The sequence below is a fragment of the Cajanus cajan genome, chromosome 5, assembly GCF_000230855.2.
Source record: "Cajanus cajan strain Asha chromosome 5, NIPB_CcT2T_4, whole genome shotgun sequence".
Classification (NCBI taxonomy): Eukaryota; Viridiplantae; Streptophyta; class Magnoliopsida; order Fabales; family Fabaceae; genus Cajanus; species Cajanus cajan.
The window spans coordinates 25,546,573-25,560,966 of record NC_138521.1 but is presented as its reverse complement, the minus strand read 5'-3'; the positions used below and the strand labels follow the sequence as shown (position 1 = coordinate 25,560,966).

The window sequence follows — 14,394 nt, the reverse complement described above, 5'->3', positions numbered from 1 at the left end:
TCCTAAACAATTTTGGATTATATTATTTGTTGGATAGTTATGAAAAGAATTAGTCACAAGGAACCTTGAAGGTTCATATGTTATATCCAACAAATAATATATTCCATAAATTGGGTGCATTATTGAAACAACTAAGGTAGGAAAAGTCCTACACAAAGGAAGGCTATCTACCTTGGGCACCACCAAGGAAGTAGCATGAGAAGTGAAACTAAGTGAAGTCCACTTCTCCTTCCCTAAATCTTGAAGTTGAGACTCTTTTTCTTTAAAAATAGTGGATTTATGAATCTCCTCCTCAAGACTAGTGGCCGAATGAGGGTAAAAGTTAAGATCTTTATGAATAAAGAGAATTTTTTTCATAGGATTTTTAGTACTAAAACAATTCTCTTTAGTCACAAATCCTTTAGAGGATATTTCTTCCTCTTTACTCTTCCCTGCACAAAGTTCTTTCTTTTTTTCTATTTCTTCTTTTCTTTTGATTTTCATTTTTCTTCTTCTTTTGTGTTTTCTCATGTCTTTTTTCAATTTTTCTTCTTCTTGTTTAAGAATTCTCAACTTCTCTTCTAGGATAACAAGTTTGGCATCTCTTTCAATTTTCTCCTTCTCTCTTTGAAAGGCCTCTTGCTTCTTCCATAGTTTAAGTGATTTTAGCTCTTTTGTTATGTAAGAAATGATTTTAGGAGAGCTATCACTTCCACTATAGTTGGATTGTTGAGACATTTTAAACAAGATTTTTCTCTTCACACAAAAAAGAGATTTTAAGAAAATAATATTTTTGAAGTGCTTAGACTTGGCACTTAGAGGTCTAAGAGTACAAATTGAACTATGGAGGGGGTGAGCTACTAAAGAGCCACTTAATAACTAAGCCTCTTCAAGTAAAAATTTCTAAACCCCTTGTACTTTGCCTTGCACCAAAATGTTTTCACAAATTTCTTTTTCAAAAGGAAAAATAACAAGCAAGTGCCTAATGTGTACAATTAAGCAATGCAATCAAAATTAAAGACTTGAAAACATAAATTTATTGAAAACATAAATTGCATGAAAACATAAATTGCTTAAAACATAAATGACATGAAAACATAAAGACAAGAAAACATAAACTAGGTGTTTTAAGCAAGTAAACCTATGTGAGAGCTTGGAAAGTACCAAGGACTTCCAAGGACCACTCTCACTAGTACTAAACGTATTACCCTAGTTTGAAAACACTAAGCAGAGATGGAAATGCACCAAAGGCACTCCAAGACACTCCTAAAAAGGCCTTGTACAAGAAATGAAAGAAATGAAAATTTACAAGAAATGAAATGCAAATTTACACCAAATGAAATGCAAATTTACACCAAATGAAGTGTAAATTCATACCAAATGAAATGCAAATTCACACTAAATGAATGTAGTGGCTGCACCTAATTTTAAGAAAACAAAATTCAGCCACTAAGTTAGTGACAAATTTAGAGACGGATTTGGTGTTGAAAAAATTTTTGAAATGAAATTTCGTCACTAATTTGGTTACTAAGTTTTCACAAAATTTTCACAAAAATTTTATTGTGTTCTTCCAAGCTTCTCCTTGTTGCAGCAACCTCTCCAAGTGTATCTTTCCTCTCTTAGGAATAACCTTGATGTTGGTTATTCCTAGGTGTTTGACTCCCACCAAAGAGCTTTCCACCAAAGAGAACAAAACACCTTAAGTTGCCGAAGTTATATAGGAAAAAATGAAAAAACACAATTTAGAAAGGCTACACCAAATGGTAGAATTAAAGAGACAAGACTAGAAAGAGTTCCAAAAATTGACAAGCAAAAATTAAGGCACAAATGAAAGTCTAGCACACAAAGGAAAACCTAACAATGGCTCTAGAATGGATTACAAAATTAAAATCTAAGATTAAGAAATGAAAACAAGACACTAATCTCAAGTGTATAGGGCTGGACAATTTTAGAAACATGCAACAATAAGCAAAAATCGAGAGCAAAACAACACAAAATTTTCACTCTTTTTGGCTTGTTTTTTTCTTTGGTTCTTTCTTTTGCAATTTTCTTTTCTATAATTTTCCTTTTCTTTTTCTTTCACAAAACCAGGAGTTAATGCCTTTTAAACATTGCAAGAGACTCGGATTTAATAAAGAAAATTTTTGCCAAACATTTCAACAATCAACAAGAGGTATTCAAGTATGTGTGTGTTAGAAGTGCTCACACTTTTGCACAATTTTTGAGTAATTTTTTAGGCACACTTTTCTTTAATTTTTCTCACACTTTTAGAACACTTAAAACCTATATTTTATCTGTTTTGAAAGTTTAAAAAATAAGCACAAGTTTCAGCCACACAAGAGATTCAAGGAAAACCTACTAGGAAAGTTTTTTTGAAATTTTCTTGGCAAACTTTTTAAGGAAACATAATAGAAACCTAACTCTAAGAAATTTGCTAGAATTAATAGCAAATTAGGAACTCAAATATGCAAAGAAAAGCACATATAGGTCAGGTACAAAGAGTATATAAATTTCACAAAACGAATTGACCAAAAACAACACAAAAACAAAGGTTAAACAAGTTAGTCTAGGAATTAATGACATGTAAAGGACTACACATGACTCTAGACAAAACACAAGATTATAAACCAAAAACACATGCTATTCATTATCATAATCCAATCACGGATTCAGGTCATAATGAATAAGAGAAGACTCAACAAAATAAAAAACGCACAAGTTCATAGAAACCTAAAGCACCAAAACCGAATTGATTCAAGATTAATGGAACAAGCAAAATGTGAATCAATCAATTCTCATGTGACATATAGGATCCATCAAATATGTATTAAACCTAGATCCATACAGCAAACACAAGAAGTGACATGTAAAATATGTAAGAGACAACATGGATTCAAACAAAGTTTAGGAACACATAATCTCAAGAGCACCAAGGCTCTAGATACCAAAACTGATGGAACTACTTGGAGAAGATTGATGTTCTTCAAGTTGAACCATGCTAAGTCCCTTCTTCTCTTGAGGTTCTTCACGCCAATGGAAGATTTGGATGAGTTCAAGCTTCAAAAGCTTGAAGATGCTTCCCAAGGTGGTTCGGTTTCTCTTGAAGGAGAGAAACTTGAGGAACCAAACACAAAGGAGAAATTCCTTTGTGAAGCTTCTAGGAGAAGGAGATTCTCCACGAAATTGGACTCTTGAAATGAGAGAGAATTCTGAATTCTATTTCTCAAAATATGTCAAAAGTGATTACATGAGTAGAAATTATAAATATATAGAGGTAGGTAGCTTAAGGAGCAAGCTAACCTTAACCATGGTTCACTAGGAACCATGGTAAGGTTAGTTGACCTTCTAGGTGAGTTTAGAAACTTGTGGAGCAAGCTTCTCACTTAGCTTGCTTGGGAAGCAAGCTAAGGAGAAGCTTGTAGCACAAGCTTCTCATTTCCTTGAGGGTTAGAGAAGCAATTTGGTCAAAGAAAGGAGACTAGGCAGGGTGGGTGGATTTGGTGTCTTTTGGCTCCTTGAATTAATTTCAAAAATGTTTGATTTGGTTTAGTTAGGTTCACCCAATGATGATGAAACCTAGCTAAATCAAATCTATGAAAAATTAGGAGCAAAATGAGTCCAATATGTAAAATTTTGCCTAGGCCCAATTTTGGCCCAATTACTAGTCACACCTTCAAGCATTGCTAAATGCCACCCCTCTTTTCCTACTGAAAAAATAGAAAATGAGTGTATCAACAAAGGAGGTTAAATGGAGTCAAACTCTCCAAGTAACCCACCCTAGAATCAATATACAATGACTAATAAAAAAAACTAAAGTGCCTCACAAATACAAAGGCAAAAATAAGCCTATACAAGAGAACTATGTACAACATATTTACAACTAGAACTATGCCTTCACTTCATGATAGAGTGGTCCAAATTGAAGAGTACCTTGGGCTTGGAAAGCCCACTGGTTTTCAAGGTGGCCATAGCTCTAGAGATTGGGCCCTTGGCCCATGGTCCATCATCTCATTCCTCTTGGTTCCTTCAATGTATCACCTCTTAGATTCCTTGGCCTTGGCCATAGTCTATCATAAACAATCTGGTTTTAGTAGCCTGAAACGGCCTATTGCAAAACCATAAAGGGTCGTTCCCAATTTGGAACGGGCCGTTCCAATTTCCTAAAAGGGCCTAAAATCCTAGTTTGGAACGGGCCATTCCAAACTCTTCAAAAAAAAGGGTTAAAATCTTAACTGGAACGGACCATTCCAAAACTGGAACGGATCGTTCCAAGTTATTAAAATGGCCTAAAAATCCTTGTTTGGAATGCCCATTCCAGTCTACCAAATTGTGTTTTAATCTTATCTCTGGAACGGGCCGTTCCAGTTTCAAAACGGGTCGTTACAGTTACAAAATTAACACATAACGGCCATATCCAGAATGAGCCGTTTCGATTTTGGAACGGGCCGTTCTGGACCCTTTCTGATGCCTATAAATAGACAGTTTGGGCACAGTTCTCAGGACCCCAAAAATTTCATCCAAGACTCCTTAGAGCTCGAAATTTCTCTCTCACTCCCTCTTGTTGTATTTCTTGAGATTTGTGAGACATATTGTAATGTGAAAGGTTGCCATCACTACAAAAAAAAATATGTATTTAACTGGGGTTTTTTAATGGGGGTTATGCTAACCCTTGGGAACATAAGTAACTAACTGGGGTTTCAATAACCCTCGTTAAGTATTATTAAGTTACAGGGGTGAAAATTTAAAATCGTTGGTATATTTTAATAATATATTGTTTTTTTTTAATTTTTTCTATCTTTGTAATGATAATTATTTTTTTTTCATTTCCCTCTCACTTATCTTTTGGTTTCCCTCTCTCACGAAACCCGTGAGGCTTTGTAACTAAGAACACTCCTTCATCAGAAAAATGCAAATGACCTAGCCTCCCTCTCCGACGCTCTTCGACGCTCTCCGACTGCCTGTTATTTCTATAGCACTGACCAAGGTATGTTTTCCACTCATCTTTTATCATTTGAAGACCGTATTTATCTCTTGTATTACTCACACTCTTGAGATTTAACATTGGAAAAATTCTGTCATCGTTGTTTATTTGGGTTTTTTTTGGATTATTTGCACTTTCAGTTTCATAATCTTTTGTTGCTCCATTTTGACCTAGCTGGTGAGTGTTGTGTGGAAAACCGCAAGTGTACGGTTGTCGTCAAGTAATAAATATCGAATCACAGGGACTACGTGTTTGACCTAGAATTACTAGTATTTTAATTTGAATTTTAAAACAGATAGAATGTTTTTTTTGAGATGATAAGATCAGATTCGCTGGTAAAAGAGATAGTAATGCAATTAATGAATAAGATAAAACTTTAAGATAAGATAAGGAGATTTCCGGGAATCTAGGGTTCGCACAAAGAGTTCCAACAATATTGAATTATTATTTTCATTAATTAATTCTATTCCATCTTGAAGGTAGTCTTAACCTAATTTAATCCTTGCACCTTCTCAGGCTACGAGGACGTGTTCAATTAAAATTAATCCCTACTCTCGTGGTAATTACGTTCAATTAAACCCATTAAGATCTTTGTTAATCTATTACTCCTCGAAAGCTTAAATCAACTCTCGTGATTTAACACTCAAGTCTGTTCCTTTAGGTTCCGATAATTAGGTTCTCCTCTCAGTTCATCCCTAATTATCTATGATTATGAAAATTAAGATTAATTGTTTATCATAATTATAATCAAGTTCTCCTCTCAGTTCATCCTTAATTAATGTTATTATGAAAACAATAATGTTAAAGTTCATATATAAAATATAAAAGAACAAATCAAGAATTGGAATAAAATTAAGAAACTGAATAATGCATTAATAAAGAGGTTCTCAGAGGCTAAGCCCTGATCCCAGAAAAAGGGAAACTACTCACAGGAGTTCATAGTAGTTCTCCAAGAAAAGAAGAATAAAAGAAAAGCAAACCTTAGAGTCGATGGCACAGGCGCCCAACCTTCTCTAAGTGTCAAAAACCAAAAAACTGTCTCCGAAGACCAAAAGTGTTGTTCTAGGCTAACCTCATCTAATTTATAACCTAAAAGGGTAAAAAGGTAAAACTACCAAGATAAAAATTACAAAAATAAAAATAAAACATAAAACTTAAAAAGCTGGGACGCGAAGTGAATCACGGCCGTGACTGAGAATCACGACCGTGATCTTCTCTGGAGCACATCTATGAAGGGTCAGTGGCGTTCACGGGTGTGATTGGGAGTCACGGCCGTGATTTTCTCTGGTGAATCACGGGCGTGATTTAGAATCACGGCCGTGATTTTCCCTGTAGCTCAGCATTTCCTCTTTAATTCTTAAATCTTGATCCTGCTCAGAGAAAACACAACACATACCAAGAAAAGCATAAAATAGGAAAATGATATAAAAATTTATTAAAAACATGAAAGATATGCATGATTATGCTATGAATTCTTGTGAATTAAAGTGCTAAAATACGAGTAAAATACACAACATCAAATAACCCCAAACTTGAACTTTTGTTTGTCCTCAAACAATAATTAGCACTTTGAAAAAAAAAAAAAATCATCAAGAATTAACTGAGCATTTAAAATCTTCACTCTTAGTCTCACAAGGTCCAATTAGAATCTTAATCTTTCATTACTAGCGCCAACTCTTAGTTTCTAAGAGTTTCATGATGTCAAATCTTGTAAAGCTCATTAGTCAAACGAAGATAATTTAACAGAAATAATTTTTCAATGCTTGTGACACAAATAGGGGTAATATTTTTATTTTTGTTTTTGTCTCACCTAAAACATTTCCCCAGTAGCCAATCAGTGTAGAGAGGATGATAATTTCAAGAACACGTAGCCTCAAAGGGGGTCTAGCTATTTTACTAAACAATTCCCCAGTAGCTAATTAGTTCCCTTAGTTTTCTAAGGTTAAGAATATTCTCCCTCTAACCTATGACCTCAAAGGGGTGCTAGGTGATTTTTTTTTTTTTTTTTTATTACCCTCCAAAAGCTTTTAAGCACGAATTAAAAAGAATTTATCTTCAAGAGACTATTTTTATAATTCTCGATCATTTCAAGTCTCAATACTAAGAACCAAGTGCTAGCCACAAAACCAGCTAATTTTTCAACCTTTTGTTCTGAGACTTCAAGATTCAATTCATCACATTCAGTGTTTTCAAAGACGAACAATTTCATTAAAAATATTTACTTTTCAAACACAAATTCAAGCTGGGATTAACTGAATATGTATATATGCATGATTTTTTTTTTATTTTTTTTTTATTTTTTATTTTTTATTTTTTTTTTTACTTTGCATGAATGAATGAAATGCGTACATCCTCCTAACCCCAAACTTAAAGATTTGCTTGTCCCGAAGCAAAGAGCTAATGAATGCATGATAGATTATTTTGACAAAATTATAAAATGCATGAATATGCAACCAACCCACAACAGAAAGGAATGCTTGTCCCTAAGCATCAGAGTAAAATAAGGAATAAGAAAGATCTCACTGTGGTGGAAAATCATTATGCACGGTAGCAAAGGTTGTCCACCCAATGTTAGTTAACATGAAATTGATATCAGCACGTAAACCCAACTTACGAATAAATGGGAAGTCGAGATACCTGGTAGGATGGATAGTGCGGAAGCGTAATACCTCGTTCCGCTCACGCTGTTCATCGTTCCGATAGAACCTCGGAGGAAGGTGCGGAATTTCACTTGCTTCTTCCTCGTAACTGTGGGTATCGGAAGCGGTGGAGGACGAACCAACGGTACGGGTGCGCTTGGGAGCCATGGATGAACGGAAGGAGTGAATGTGGGAGGAAGAGGGAAGAAGAGGAAGAAGAAGTGAGAAGCTAGGGTTTGGGAGAGAAGAAAAGAGAGAATGGGCAGAGTTCGTAAGTTTGAGAGAAGTGAGAATGTAAAAGGAGGGGGAAAAATATATAAGGGAAAGGGGAATTTCAAAAATCACGGGTTGTATCGGTTGAGCCTCAGCAGGGAATCACGGGCGTGATTGGAAATCACGGCCGTGATTCTCTTTGTGAGTTTTCAAAAATTCAAACAGAGGAGATCACGCCCGTGATTTATAATCACGGTCGTGATTCTCTCTGGAGTTTTCCAAAAAATTTTCCAGAGAAGATCACGCCCGTGATTTAGAGTCACGGTCGTGATTCTCTCTGGAACTCTGAAATTTTTTTTTTTTTTTTTTTTTAATTTTTTTTTTGGAATAAAATTAATGAAATGCGTACATCCTCCTAACCCCAATCTGTTGAAGGCTCAAGAAGACTTTCTACTAGAGGATCTTTTTCTTTACACGGGGGACTTGAATCGATCAAGCAAGCATAATTAGGTTGAATCCCCTCAAGATCTATGTGCTTTCCTCCAACTAGAAAATTCTCCAAGGGATCCCTCAAAATAGATCTCATGACTTCTTCCTCCATGTCTTTAGGCAATATATCAACCCTGCAGCAAATATTTTCAAGAGAAGGTTGTCTAACAGATTTAGCAATATTAAATTCCATTGTTTCATCATTAATGGATAAGGACAATTTTCCATGTTTGACATCTACTATCACGCCTGCTGTAGCCAAAAATGGTCTACCTAGTATGATTGGTATTTGTTTGTCCTCTTCCATTTCTAAAACAACAAAATCTCCCGGAATTAAAAATTTACCTATCTTAACTGGAACATCTTCTAAAATTCCTATGGGATATTTTATAGATCTATCTGCTAACTGGATTGACATTGCTGTAGGCTTTAATTCTCCCATATCTAATTTCTTGCAAATTGATAAAGGCATTAAACTGATACTTGCCCCAAGGTCACATAAGGCTTTTTCAAACCTTAGATTTCCAATGAGACAAGGTATAGAGAAACTACCAGGATCCTTAAGTTTTTTGGGCAAATTATGATGGATCAATGTAACAGTCTCTCTATCATCCAATTTCCTTCGGTTAGCTAAAAGATCCTTAAGAAATTTAGCATATGTAGGTATCTGTTGTAGAGCTTCTACAAATGGAATGTTTACATACACTTGTTTGATCATATTTAAAAATTTTTCAAATTGTCTATCAAGTTTAGTCCTTGCTAACCTTTGAGGAAAAGGAATTGGGGGGTGATAAACAGTTTGAGGCTTTGATGAAGATACTTTTTCTTTTTCTAATCTCTCCTTTTCAGGTTTTTCAACCATAGGAGAAGCGTCTTCATCAATCTCAATATTATCATTTTGATTAGACACAGGTCTGTCTAATTTCTTCCCACTCCTTAAAGTAACAGCATTAACATTTTCAGCTGGGTTTGCAACTGTTTTACCTGGGAACTTACCTGGAGAATTGTTTGAACTAGGCATCAACTGTGCAATTTGATTTTCCAGCATCTTGTTGTGGAGAGTAATATTCTCAACCTTGACAGCAAGGTTTTGAATAGAATTTGCCATTGAATCATTGGTCTGTTTTTGATTAGTGATAAAATTCTCCATAAGGTTTTCTAATCTTGAAACACTTTGTTGAATTGAGGGTGTCTGTACTGGATTTCCTTCCCCATTAATGAAGTGATTGGACGGACGGAAATTAGGTTGCTGATTGCTAGTTCCTTGAACTGGGTTATTCTTCCAAGAAAAGTTAGGATGATTCTTCCAACCAGGGTTGTATGTGTTGGAATATGGATTACTCTTCTCTCTTCGAGGAGTGTCATAGAAATTATGAGAAGCTACCACCTGTTCAGTAGTATCTTCTTTTTCTCCAGTAAAAATTGAGGTACAATCTACTGCAGTGTGCCCTTGTTCCCTACAAAGGTCACATACTTGATTTGTAGCCACTGAATTAACCTTAGCTTTTTCCATCTTGTCTAATCTTTGATTAAGAGTATCAAATTTTGCTAAGAGTAACTCAATATTGTTCACTTCATATCGCCCCGGAGTTCCTTTCCTTGCTGTGACTTCTCTTTCACTGTATTGGCTGTGATTTGAGGCTACATTTTCCAAAATAATCATGCAGTCATTAATAGGTTTCCCCATGAAAGATCCTCCAGCTGCTGAGTCTAATATCATGGTGCTTTGTTGGTCCAATCCTTCAAAGAAAAATTGGATGGTAAGCCAACGGTTGAAGCCATGTTGTGGGCATGCTTGAAGATATCCTTTGAACCGCTCCCATGCTTCATAAATAGTTTCTCCAGTGCCTTGTTGGAAATTAGTGATTTTCTTCCTCAATTCTTTAGTTTTAGAAGGAGGAAAGAATTTCTCTAGAAAAGCTCTTTCACATAATTCCCAAGTTGCTATCTTTTCTCTAGGCACTGTTCTTAGCCACACCTTTGCCTTATCTCTCAAGGTGAGTGAGAATAAGCGGAGTCGCATTCCATCAGAAACTTCATCATCAAATTGCTGGGTCTCACAGATTTCCAAGAACCCCTCTAAGTGGTCATTAGGATCTTCTGATGGTAGTCCTCCAAAGGTGTTCTGTTTGAGCATATTCACCAGAGAAGCTGGTACAGTAGCTCCAGTTCGCATCTCCCCTCCAGGTATCCCACGAGCTACGGGTGCAGAGTAATCCCGAAGCGGTAAATTATCTCGTTGTGCAGCCATGTCAAATTCTCTAGAAAGGTTTCTTTTCCTTCTCAGGAGAGTTCTTTCAATCTCAGGATCAAGTGGTGTTGGTTTCCCAAGACGTAGAGATCTCTTTTGCATTAATCCTAAGGCACTGCAAAAAAAAAAGAAAGTGACTCGTGAAATCTGAATTGGAGAAGTAAACACTAAAAAAAAATAATAAAAAAATTATTTATTTATTAAATATTTTTTTTTTTAAAAAAAAAAAAAAAAATTCGAATTAAAATAATTGTAATTTAAATCAAGAGACGTAGTCCCCGGCAACGGCGCCAAAAACTTGTTGTGTGGAAAACCGCAAGTGTACGGTTGTCGTCAAGTAATAAATATCGAATCACAGGGACTACGTGTTTGACCTAGAATTACTAGTATTTTAATTTGAATTTTAAAACAGATAGAATGTTTGTTTTGAGATGATAAGATCAGATTCGCTGGTAAAAGAGATAGTAATGCAATTAATGAATAAGATAAAACTTTAAGATAAGATAAGGAGATTTCCGGGAATCTAGGGTTCGCACAAAGAGTTCCAACAATATTGAATTATTATTTTCATTAATTAATTCTATTCCATCTTGAAGGTAGTCTTAACCTAATTTAATCCTTGCACCTTCTCAGGCTACGAGGACGTGTTCAATTAAAATTAATCCCTACTCTCGTGGTAATTACGTTCAATTAAACCCATTAAGATCTTTGTTAATCTATTACTCCTCGAAAGCTTAAATCAACTCTCGTGATTTAACACTCAAGTCTGTTCCTTTAGGTTCCGATAATTAGGTTCTCCTCTCAGTTCATCCCTAATTATCTATGATTATGAAAATTAAGATTAATTGTTTATCATAATTATAATCAAGTTCTCCTCTCAGTTCATCCTTAATTAATGTTATTATGAAAACAATAATGTTAAAGTTCATATATAAAATATAAAAGAACAAATCAAGAATTGGAATAAAATTAAGAAACTGAATAATGCATTAATAAAGAGGTTCTCAGAGGCTAAGCCCTGATCCCAGAAAAAGGGAAACTACTCACAGGAGTTCATAGTAGTTCTCCAAGAAAAGAAGAATAAAAGAAAAAGCAAACCTTAGAGTCGATGGCACAGGCGCCCAACCTTCTCTAAGTGTCAAAAACCAAAAAACTGTCTCCGAAGACCAAAAGTGCTGTTCTAGGCTAACCTCATCTAATTTATAACCTAAAAGGGTAAAAAGGTAAAACTACCAAGATAAAAATTACAAAAATAAAAATAAAACATAAAACTTAAAAAGCTGGGACGCGAAGTGAATCACGGCCGTGACTGAGAATCACGACCGTGATCTTCTCTGGAGCACATCTATGAAGGGTCAGTGGCGTTCACGGGTGTGATTGGGAGTCACGGCCGTGATTTTCTCTGGTGAATCACGGGCGTGATTTAGAATCACGGCCGTGATTTTCCCTGTAGCTCAGCATTTCCTCTTTAATTCTTAAATCTTGATCCTGCTCAGAGAAAACACAACACATACCAAGAAAAGCATAAAATAGGAAAATGATATAAAAATTTATTAAAAACATGAAAGATATGCATGATTATGCTATGAATTCTTGTGAATTAAAGTGCTAAAATACGAGTAAAATACACAACATCAGTGAGCGATCCTAATTCGCGGCACAACAAATGAGCGTACCTTTGTTTGCTTTGCTGGAGATGCAACATAGAAGGTAATAGCTGGTGCCCTTTGTTTTGAAACTTTAAATGATCATCATCTGCCTTTAAAATAGTTTTACATCATTCTTTTTTAGACATACTCAAATATTTTAATGCCATTAAAATGCGAAAACAAAAAGAATATATATTTTTAGCTAAGCGATTCTTTACCAATATGGTTTCAGACTTCGTGTGTGAAGTTGGGTGGCAATAATATATGTATCTTTTTTTTTTTTTTACTAATTTTATAAAAAGAAACCAAAGTCTCCAAGTTCTAATTTATATTTTAGCCCTGTTACTTGTTTGGTATTCAAACAGGGGAGCACATTCATGTACGAGGAAGAAATTGGTTTGCATTCCATAAAATTTTTCACAAGTTATTTGTTTCTAATATCTAATTTTAGTGTTTCGATTTCATTAAAAATTGATTGCTGGAAAATGGCAGGGCAAGAAGCAATAGTATTTTGACTTTTAATGAAACAATTTAAATTCTGTTTCTTGTTAATGTTATTTAAAAAAAATGATTTTTCTCAAAAGAACTTGTAATTGAGTTTTAATAGTATTATAGATAAGTAATTTGAGACTTGAATGACAATACTGTTAATTGTCAAACTTTGTGAGAGTGGAATATGAAAGTGTTTTGCATTATCAGTCCCAATTCTATGCCCAGCTATTCATGACCATATAGTAAAATTAGAACTAAATTCTAGTATCTTTATCACTACTTGTGAAAATTGTGATTAACCTAAAGACATGAAGTCGGTAAGCTATACATAACGTCCACAACCATCAGGCATAAAATTGTTATAGGTGACGGGTATATAAAGGCTAGTGTAACAGCCCAAATTTTCACTGGGCCGTGGGCCCAATTCGTTGCCTGGCACTACTAGAAAAATTAATATTTGTGACGAATTTTGTGATGGAAAAAATAGCATCGCTAATAGTGACGCATTTTGTGAGGGAATTTTAAGTTTTGTGACGGACAAGAATTTATTGACTTTTGTGACAGATTTTGTGACGGAATATATTCCGTCTCTAAAAATCCGTCACAAATTTCGTCACTGAATCAAAAAGAAAATATTTGTAACGGATTTTGTGACGGAAAAATTTTCGTCTCTAAAAATCCGTCACAAATTTCATCACTAAATAAAAAAAATGTTTGTGACGGATTTTGTGACGGAATGAACTTCGTCCCTAAAAAATCCGTCACAAATTTCGTCACTAAAATGAAAAAATTTAGTGACGGATTTTTCCCTCTCAAAATTCCGTCACAAATAGGTTAAAATATTTTGTGAAAAAATTTGTGACAAATTGTTCCCTCTCAAAATATTAAATTTTATTTATGAAACTTTTATATTTAAGAATTATGCATAATTAAAGAAAATATGTTAAATTTTTTTTAAAAAAATAATAAAATTAAAAATATTTTATTTCATTAAAGGACTGAAAAAATTATGAAATTCATTTAATTAAATAAAAAATTGTCAATTTGGAACATAAGAAACTAAGACATTCATTAAAAATATTTTAAAAAAAACTTGTGAAAATAAAAAAAAAATATTAATTTAATTTTGGCTTAATTACATTTTTGATCCCTCAAGTATTGTAATTGTGCAATTTTGATCCCTAAGATTTTAATTGGATAATTTTAGTCCCTAAAAAATTGTAATTGTGCAATTTTAGTCCTTTAATTTTTAATTGAACAATTTTAGTCTCTCAAAAATCATAATTGTGCAATTTGAATCTCTCTCATTAAAAATTTAATAATTTTAAAATTTTAATATATATATATATATATATAATAATAATAATTTAAAATTATACCATTATTTTCTTATTTAAGTTAACATATACTATAATTTTTATTAATGTAACAAATGATATATATTTATTATTACTAAATAAATAAAATTTATATATATTATTAATAATTTAATATTGCTAATAAATTAATATCAATAATATTTTTAGTATATTTATAGATAAATTGATAATTTGATAAATATAACTTAGTATATATTAATATACTTTTACAAAAATATAAATATAGTAGATAGGATATGTATATTTATATTTTTGTAAAAGTATATTAATATATAATAAGTTATATTTATCAAATTATTAGTTTATGTATAAATATACTAAT

General features: G+C 33.6%; 1 non-coding gene across 1 annotated transcript; it reads left to right on the top strand.

The window, feature by feature from the left end:
• The first annotated feature begins 10,076 nt into the window (after window positions 1-10,076).
• On the top strand, window positions 10,077-10,183 carry LOC145958472 (small nucleolar RNA R71). The gene has a single exon (XR_014434313.1). It is a non-coding gene; the product is annotated as a small nucleolar RNA R71 (small nucleolar RNA).
• The last annotated feature ends 4,211 nt before the right edge of the window (window positions 10,184-14,394 follow it).